Source organism: Hibiscus syriacus, unplaced genomic scaffold (assembly GCF_006381635.1).
Source record: "Hibiscus syriacus cultivar Baekdansim isolate YM2019G1 unplaced genomic scaffold, ASM638163v2 tig00111149_pilon, whole genome shotgun sequence".
Lineage (NCBI taxonomy): Eukaryota > Viridiplantae > Streptophyta > Magnoliopsida > Malvales > Malvaceae > Hibiscus > Hibiscus syriacus.
In genome coordinates, this window is record NW_024062998.1 from 36,271 (window position 1) to 46,006 (window position 9,736).

General features: G+C 32.9%; 1 pseudogene; it reads left to right on the forward strand.

Annotated features, from left to right (window-relative positions):
- Positions 1 to 5,317: 5,317 nt before the first annotated feature.
- Positions 5,318 to 8,875, forward strand: LOC120154710 (annotated as a pseudogene).
- Positions 8,876 to 9,736: the final 861 nt, after the last annotated feature.

A 9,736-nucleotide genomic window follows, 5' to 3' on the forward strand; every position in this document is an offset into this window, starting at 1 on the left:
TGTATCTTGCAGGATCCTTACAATAGCATGATCAAGGGGATTGGTACAAGGTTTAATGGCCTTTATATTTTTTAGTCTACTAAAGGAGCTAGTGGTTCGTTTTCTAATTCTTTGATTGGTTCTAGGGATACTTCTTGTGTTCATTCTATACATGTTGTTTCTGTTTTTAATAAAACTAGTCTTTTGCATGCCATATTTGGGCATGCTTCTACTATGAAAAAAATGTCATCTTATGTTTCTGATAAATTTGATATAAACTCTATTAATACTTACAATGTATTTCCTTTAGCAAAACATACCAGATTGTCATTTTCTCTCAGTACTACTAGATCATCAAAACCTTTTAAACTAATTCATATAGATTTATGGGGTCCTTATACGATATCTACTCATAGTGGTCATAGGTATTTCTTAACTGTTGTTGATGATTGCACAATAATGACTTGGGTTTATCTCTTAAGGGTTAAAAATGATGTTGTTCTATTTCTCAAATAGTTTCTTTCATTTACCTCCACTCAATTTTCTTCTGTCACTAAAATTGTTAGAAGTGACAATGGTACAGAATTTTTCAATTCTCATTGCTCTCCATTTTTTCTCTTCTTTTGGTATTTTGCATCAAAGTTCTTGTGTTCAGACTCCACATCAAAATGGAGTTGCAGAAAGAAAACATAGACATCTTTTAGAAGTAGCTAGGGCTTTACGTTTTCATTCAAAAGTGCCTATTAAATTTGGGGTGAATGTGTGTTGACAGCTTGTTTCCTTATAAACAAACTTCCTTCTTCTGTTTTGCAATGGAAAACACCTTATGAAATTCTTTACCACAAACCCCCTGACATGTCTATTCTGAAAGTTTTTGGTTGTTTGTGTTATGCTACTGATCCTAAACCAACTGATAAGTTTGCCCCTAGAGCCTTACCTTCTGTTTTCATGGGATACTCTAACACTCAAAAAGGTTATCTCTTGTTTGATCTTACCTCTAAGAAATGTTTTTGTCAATAGGGATGCTATTTTTCATGAACAGGTGTTTCCCTTTCACTTTCCTATTCAGGCATATTTTTTTCTTTCCTTCTACTCCCTATGTTCCTAATTCTGAATTTTTAGATATTTCTTTTGGGCAACAACCTATCCCTATTATTCCACCTGATTCTCCTTCCACTTCTGGATCTATGCAATCATCATAACAACTAGAAACTCCTATAGATCCAGTAGCTCCAGTCTTGGTCAGGAAATCTACTAGGGTTCATAAACAACCTCAATGGTTGACTAATTTTATTTGTAATTATGTTTCCACTTCCAATTATCCCATTTCAGATTTTATTTCCTATAAGCATCTTCCTTTTGGTACACAATCTTTTGTTTCTTTTATTTCACACTTTGTTGAACTTAAATCCTATCATGAGGCTATTCAACATCTAGAATGAGTACAAGCTATGAAAGATGAAATTATTTCCCTTGAAACAAATAAAACTTGGTCAATTGTCTCTTTGCCTTCTGGAAAAGTTCTTATTGGTTGCAAATGGGTTTATAGGATTGAATACAATGCTACTGGTAATATAGAAAGATTTAAAGCCCGGTTGGTGGCCAAAGGTTATAGTCAGAAAGAGGGTGTAGATTATGTGGATACTTTCTCACCAGTGGTTAAATTGGTCATTGTTCGTTTTCTCCTTGCCATTGCTTCTGTTTTTGATTGGCCTCTGTTTCAGCTTGATGTGTATAATGCCTTTTTACAAGGTGATTTGTCTGAGGAAGTATATATGGAACTTCCTCCTGGTTTTTGCAGTCAGGGGGAGAATATGGTATATAGACTGCAAAAATCTCTTTATGGCTTGAAACAAGCATCTAGGCAGTGGAATTTGAAGTTAACTGAGGCTCTTTTAGGGGTTGGTTATGAACAAAGTAAATTTGATTATTCTTTGTTCACAATGAGGAAAGATAAGAAGATTGTAGTTTTGTTGATTTATGTTGATGACTTGTTGATCACTGGCAATGATAATTGTTTGATTGATGATTTAAAGAATCTTTTGAACAAAAAGTTTAAGATGAATGATCTTGGTGAACTGAAGTATTTCTTTGGTCTTGAGATTATGAGATCAAAAGAAGGGATTTTAGTTAATCAGCACAAGTATGCACTTGAGTTAATTGAGGAAACAAGAGTAAGTGGCTCAAAACCAGTAAAAACACCCTTGAATAAAATGTTAGGCTTACTACAACAGAGTATGATAAGCTATGCACAAAAGGGAGTAATGAAGTTGATGAGTTATTGGCTGACAAGAGTGTTTATCAGAGGCTCATTGGAAGACTCATTTACATCACACATACCATACCAGATATAACCTTTGATGTGCATTACTTGAGTCAATTTATGCAATAACCTAAGGAATCTCATTTTCATTCTGCTTTGAGGATAGTGAGGTACATAAAAAGGAATCTTGGTCAAGGGATACTGATGGATTCAAGCAGCAGCAGTGAACTTAAAGCAAATTGTGGCTCAGACTGGGCTGTGTGTCCTATCTCAAGAATGTATGTTTCTGTTTTTGCATTAAATTTGGAAATTCACTGGTTTCATGGAAATCTAAGAAGCAAAATATCATAGCCAGATCATCTGCTGAAGCAGAATACAGAAGCATGGCTGTTACATCAGTAGAATTGACTTGGTTAAATGGTTTAGCCAATGAGCTTGGGTTAGAAAGAAAGTATCTGATCAAGTTGTATTGTGATAACAAGGATGCTCTTCAGATTACAACAAATCCAGTTTATCATGAGCGAACAAAGCATATAGAAATTGACTGCCATTTTGTAAGGGAGAAAATACAAGAAGGGCTTATCAAGATGGAGTTTGTGTCTTCTTCAGAACAATTAGCATATATATTACTAAAGTTCTAGGTGTACAACAACATGAATATCTTGTATCCAAGTTGGGGGTAAAAGATATCTTTTACCCATCAACTTGAGGGAGAGTGTTAGAAGTTAAGTTTGTTATTTTTTGTTTTAATTGTAACTAATTGACAGTTAGTTAGTTAGTTAGTTAGTTAGATTGAAATTGTATATATATTTGTATTATTTCTATTCTAATATACATGAGGTATTATTCAGTTCAAGCATTTCCAATTTTAACAAAACACCTAACCAATGTTCAAACAAAATAAAGGTACAAAAAATTTGACTCCATCGACAAACGAACCACAAAAGGGGATAAAACTACTGAAGGCCACCGAAAAATCGCAAATCAGAGTCAAGTGACGTGAGAAAACTATCCACAAACGTAAAATGCGTATCCAAATCAATTTGATGGTCCAAAACAGAGAAGATCATCATGATGACAAATACGCACCATCTTGATCAGTTGTAACGATGTAAAATCCAAAATTGAGAAAAAAGATAAACGAAAACAACAACAAAAAATCGTAAGCTACCAAAAGGCAGAGATAAATATGTCATAAAGGCATAGAACATGTCACAAAGACATAATTATTATTATTAAAAAACTAAAAAAATAAAGAAAAAAATAATCGGCGGGCGACAACCAACATCAAAACTAGTTCCGCCGTCGGTTAAACAAATTAAAGAAGAAGAAGTTTGATTGATCAATAAAATTGACACAAATTGTAAAGAAAAAAATGGAAGAGAGAGGAGGAGGAATAAAGCATATTATAATTTGAGCTAAATTGTGGAAATTATGTTTGTTTCGATTTAGGAGGTGAAATATGAATACAATGGTGAAAAGCAGCTAAAAAGCATGTTTTTAGCCTTCTATGTGAGAATCAAATATTTTGAAAGAATGTGGACTTGAGCAGAAGATTATCTTCGATAAGGCGTGACCACGCCTTATGAAGAACACTCGATTGATTTTTGACGTAGAACTGGACAGAAAACTATTTTCGATAAGGCATGACCACACCTTATGAATTGAATGCTACTGTTGTCTGAGTTGGAGAGTTTGACTTTTTGGAGTCAAATCTGGGATGAAACTCACTTTTATGGATATTCTATTATTTTGGAAGTATCTGACCAATAATCAATCTCTTTTTATTAGGAAATTATATTTTGGGTTACCTTTATTTTAGCTTTTTTCTTATTTGATTTAGACTTTATTAAAAGGGACCTACTTTTTTAGGGTTTTGGCTCTCTATAAAAAGCCCATTAGTCTCTTTAGGGGGATAATATATCTTTCGACAACACAACTTTTTCTTCTCTCTTGTATTTCTATTCCACCATGAGTGACTAATATTTATTTCTGATTCAAGGGTGAAACAATTCCGCTGTAATTTTGTGAGGCTTGTGTTAAACTAGTATTTCTTTGTAATCCAAATAATCTTTATTTTTTGTTCTTATTTAATGAATTCTTGATATTGATTAAATTGATGACTTAATTCGATATCGAGTTTTCTATAGCTCATCACAAGTAACAAGGGGTAAGTCTCATGATTTGTGTTTGTTACGGCTTATTATTCGAACTTCGCATCTCGCATGATAGTCACCGAGAAAATAAAGGTACAAAAATAATTGATTTTGCTTTAGTCGTTCCCACAATTCTTAATGCTATCATTCATGGTAAGATTTGATATGAATGCTTGTTGCAAATGAGTAGACTACTCAATTATAGAAGGGGAACCCATACTTGTTACGGTTCCGAGCAAGTGACTAATTACTTGGATATTGAAAAATCGATCTTTTAAGTCTATATTCAAAATTATAGTCGGATGAAGAACACACATTGAATTGGAAGTTTGGTAAGAATTGATTTTTGTTATTCTATTTTTAGCTTTATTTCTAGATTTTAGTTTCACCAAACCCCCGGTTTACTTTTATTGCTTTAACATTGAGATTCTAGTTTCAGCTCTCTTGAGATTCGACCTGATCTCCCTTTCAATTTAAATTTTGTTTCTTTTCCTCTAATAATCTCCACCCCACGTGATTTTAAAGCCATGGACTCCATCTTTTCTAATTTGAATCATTTTTCAGTTAAAATACTATTTGTTTTATTTATTCAAATCATCCGTTTGACCAAACCAATAACTCCAACCTATTACTTATCTTTTATTATTTAAAACCCTTCCTTTCCTTTTTAAATCCCACCCCACGTGCTTTAAAATTTTAAAACCCCACACATTTTTTGTCGTTTATCTCCTACCTTTCTTTTCTTTTTATTTTCTAAACCCTTATTTCCATTGAGTTGCACCCTTAAACCGACGATCATCTCTCATTTTCTAAACTCCTTTTGAATATTTTGGCTATAGTTATTGAGAAACATCTCGTCAAAATAAAATAAATCATCTTCAAAATAAAATAAATAAAATTGAGAATAGTATAATAAAAGATGGTTGATCACGAGGACTTAATAATTTCTGATGCAATTCAATGTCGATTTCAGTCGACGAAACTGTAACAAAAATAAAAAAACTGGAGATTGGTATACTCATGTTGGAAAAACTACAAAAGATGGGATCACTTTATTGGGTTGAACAGAATGTTCAACAAGTTCAAAGATGCTATAAGAAACTTTAGCAAGTCCTTAACAAGTGATGTGAAAGGTTAGCTTGAACTTTACGAAGCTGCGCATTTACTTGTTCATGGGGAACACATACTCGAAGAAGCCCTTGAATTCAGCACTACTCATCTAGAGTTATGCAAGCTCTCCAGGCAACATTTTACTCCTTTTAACACTAATCAATATTTAAGTTTAACCCAATTTAAAGTTAAATGATTATGTGTTTGTTTCAGGTGGTGGAAAGATTTAGATTTTACCACAAAATTATCGTTTGCACCAGATAGATTGGGAATTATACTTTTGGATGTTAGGAATGTACTTTGAGAGTAAGTACTCTTTTCCTAGAGAGAGATTAACAAAAGTAGTAAGTATGATATCAATTATGGAGGACATATACGATTCATACGGCACACTGGAAGAACTTTAACTTTTAACAGATGCAATTCAGAGGTCAGAAACTTATATTCATATATAATTGAATTTTGACTCTAAACTTTAGTTCAATTAATTATTTAGTTATGTTTATGAGACGTTATTCAATATATTGAATTTGAATTTTAATATTTTAACATTTTCTTTTAAAATTTTAATTTTTTTAGGTGGGACGTTAATTGTATAGATCAACTTCCAGATTACATGAAATTGTTCTACAAGCCACTATTAGATGTTTATAGAGAAGTGGAGGAGGCGATAGCAAAACAAGGACAATCATATCGTGTCCATTCTATAAACAAAGTAAATTTACATTTTATCTCATTTTATCTCATATATTATTTAAGAAAAATTCAAATATGATTTCTAAATACTCGTGATATCAGTTGATTACTTGAAGGTGACATGATAGCAAAAATTAAATGGAATTAAACTTTTAGATTAATATATGTAACAATTTTTAAGTTCACGTGTCAAATAGATCATGAAAACATCCAAGTACCATATAGATCTTAGGAAAAAATTTGGTACTAAAATCTTATTTTGTTGATTTTCATTTTACAGTTTAAGTAAGCAACTGAGTGAAGGCTATTTTGCGGAGTTCAAAAGGTACGATGAAAACTATGTACCAACGATGGAAGAGTATATGAGAGTCGGAATTATGCTGCCACTACTGCAATAAATGTCATATCTCTTGTTGGAATGGGAAATGTGCTGACACCTGAGATTTTCAATTGGGCATCTAACGACCCTAAAATCATTGTTGCTTGTTTCATTCATGCTAGTCTCTTCGACGATATTACACACAAGGTTTTTTAAAATAAAAAAATTATTGTAAGAGTATTTTCTATTGATTTGTATATATATGTGTAGTTTGAACAGGAGAGAGGGCACTGTGCGTCGGCCATCGAATGCCACATGAGAGAATATGAAGTTTCAGAAGAAGAAGCATGCAGTGAATTGAGGAAGCAAGTGGACGATGCATAGAAAGATATAAACCATGAGATGATATTTAGTGAGACATTTAAGATTGTTCCGATGTCGGTTCTTACACGAGTTCTCAATCTTACAAGTGCCGTTGAGTTCATGTATAAGACTGGAGATGGATACTGTTAAAACCAATCTGTTAGTGTAGTTAGCTTATTGGTTTAGTTAGTTAAGTAGCTAAGCTGTTATACGAGTTGTATATATACATACTTTGTATCTTATTCAATGATATGAATGAATATTTTCACATGGGTTTTACTTATTAATAGATACACATGTTGAAAAAACTACAAAAGATGGGATCACTTTGTTGCTGCTTTATATGTTATATAATGTTTAGTGTTGCAATCTCAATAACTTGTATTTAGTGTTGCAATTCGGAGCAAGGCTATCTATGGATCCTTAAATGAAAAGCTTTGGTGGGATAATACTAAGTGTGTTGTTTCCGGTCTTAGTATTCAAGCAGCAGTTTTGGTCTCCTTCGAGTTTAAACCAAGTTAAATCTAACGTAGATGAGGCAACATCTAAGTCATGTGTAGGTTACTCTTGGGACCCAAGTTAAATTTAATATATGTATTGCTTTAATAACAGGTGTGAGAATTAGTTCACTGATTAAGGCATGAGTAGGTTACTCTTAGAATCCAAGTTAGATTCCCTGAGTGTTAAAACTCATCTTTATTTATTAAAAATTTATTAAATTAATTAAATTAAACTTAAAAAACCTCTCTAATCAGATTGTGACATGGTTCACAATTTGATTGGAGAAGTAAATTCATTAAATTAAATTGAAATTAGGAACTAATTAAAAATTAAGAATTAAAGTTAATCTCGGTGATCAAATTGATTAATTCTAAAAACTAGGGGATTTAATCTATAAATTTAATACATGACTAGGATAAAAGATTTTAAAGTTAATACTCAAATTAAGGCATTAGACAAATTAAAAACTGAATCAATGTCAAATTGAATTAAATGAAAGTTCAAGGAACAAATCGTATACAAGTAGTAACCAAAATAGAAGCAAACAAAGTAGGGTTCCAGCACCGTGAATATGTAACTTTACAAGGATCCATGCCTTAATTAAACCAACTTTGTTAACTGTCACGTAAACACTTCCGTTAAGTGTCAGAAGGAGGATTACACTTTGGCGTTGCAATCTCAATGGGAACGATGCAATGCAATCGTGTCCTGTTTTTAACACTATAAGTTCGGATTTGTCTGCTGGCATCGTTTTTGCATCCAGTGCTGCCTTGGTCTGGAAGAATTTGCGTGAGCGTTTCAACAAGGTTGATGGATCTAGGGTTTTCTTCATAGGGCGATTCCGACATTGGTTTAAGGTGACTCTACTATTCAATCCTATTCACACGACTCAAGCTCTTATGAGATGAATATGGTGCTCTTGTCCCATATTCTTCTTGTGATTGTGAGCTTTCGCGGAGGAATTTGGAGCACCTTCTTCAGCAAAAGCTTTTTCAGTTTCTCATGGGGCTCAAGATGACTCGACTATTTCATCCTATTTCACACGACTCTAAGATCATTGTTGCTTGTTTCATTCATGCTCGTCTTCGACGATATTATTACACACCAGGTACTTTTTTAAAAAATATATATTTTAAGAGTATTTTCTATTGGTTTGTATATATATGTGTAGTTTGAGCTGGAGAGAGGGCATTGTACGTTGGTCGTCGCTGCTACATAAGAGAATATGAAGTTTCAGAAGAAGAAGAAGCTGCAGTTAATTGATGAAGCAAGTGGATGATGCATGGAAAGATATAAACCATGAGATGATATTTAGTGAGACATCTAAGATTGTTTCGATATCGTTTTACACGAGTTCTCAATCTTACAAGGGTCGTTGAGTTCATGTATAAGGCCGAAGATGGGTACACTCATGTTGGAAAAACTACAAAAGATGGGATCACTTTATTGGTCATTGATCTGATCTCTGTCTCAGCTCGAAGAAATTAATAATTTGCTCATTGATTATGCCTTGTGTGTACTCTTTTCCTCAACATATAATTAGGGAGGTTTTTAATGAGGCATACAAATAAATTTTATATGATTTAAGTCTTTCTAATAAAATCATATTGTCGAAGAAAAGAAAAAAGCACAAAAACTTTGTAGAATCCAGATTAGAGAATAAAAGACTGATGGGTCTTCTCAATTGGTTAGGCCATTAGGCCAGTTTGTCATTTCTAATTCATTTAGGGTACACTATGCCACTGAATTTTAGATGGTTTATTGTTTATGCCACTAAAGTTTCAATTGTTTTAAGTATAACATTGAATTTTGATTTTGACTTCAATTATAACATTGATGCTTTAATTTTAATGACATTATGATGTGGATGGATCTTTTCGTCACCGCCCTTAATTCTATCTATGTCGAGTGACTAAAATAAAACAAAATGATAATTAATACTAAATATGTCATTTAAAAAAGTATTTATTATTTGTCTGTAATAGGCTGCCAGATTTGGGCAGTTGGTTTGGGCAGAAAGGGCACCAGGCTAGGTTAGTGAATAGTGACTACGGCATGAACCAAACGACCTCAGTGGTAAAGAAATTGTTGTAATTTCTTGAGGTCCTAGGTTCAAGCATCTGAAATGTCAGGGGTGTGGGCGTTTGATGTCAAATGATTGAAAGTTGTCTTTAAATATAAATATCTTGTACTTACTCCAGATATAAAAAAAAAAAAAAAATGGTTTGTAAACCCCCTCAAACCGATAAGGGCGACCCGATCTGATCTAAGGTGTCACATCAGGGCAATTAGATAGACCTACAATAAAAACAATGTGAAAATTTGAATTTTCTTAAACCATTTAAAAAC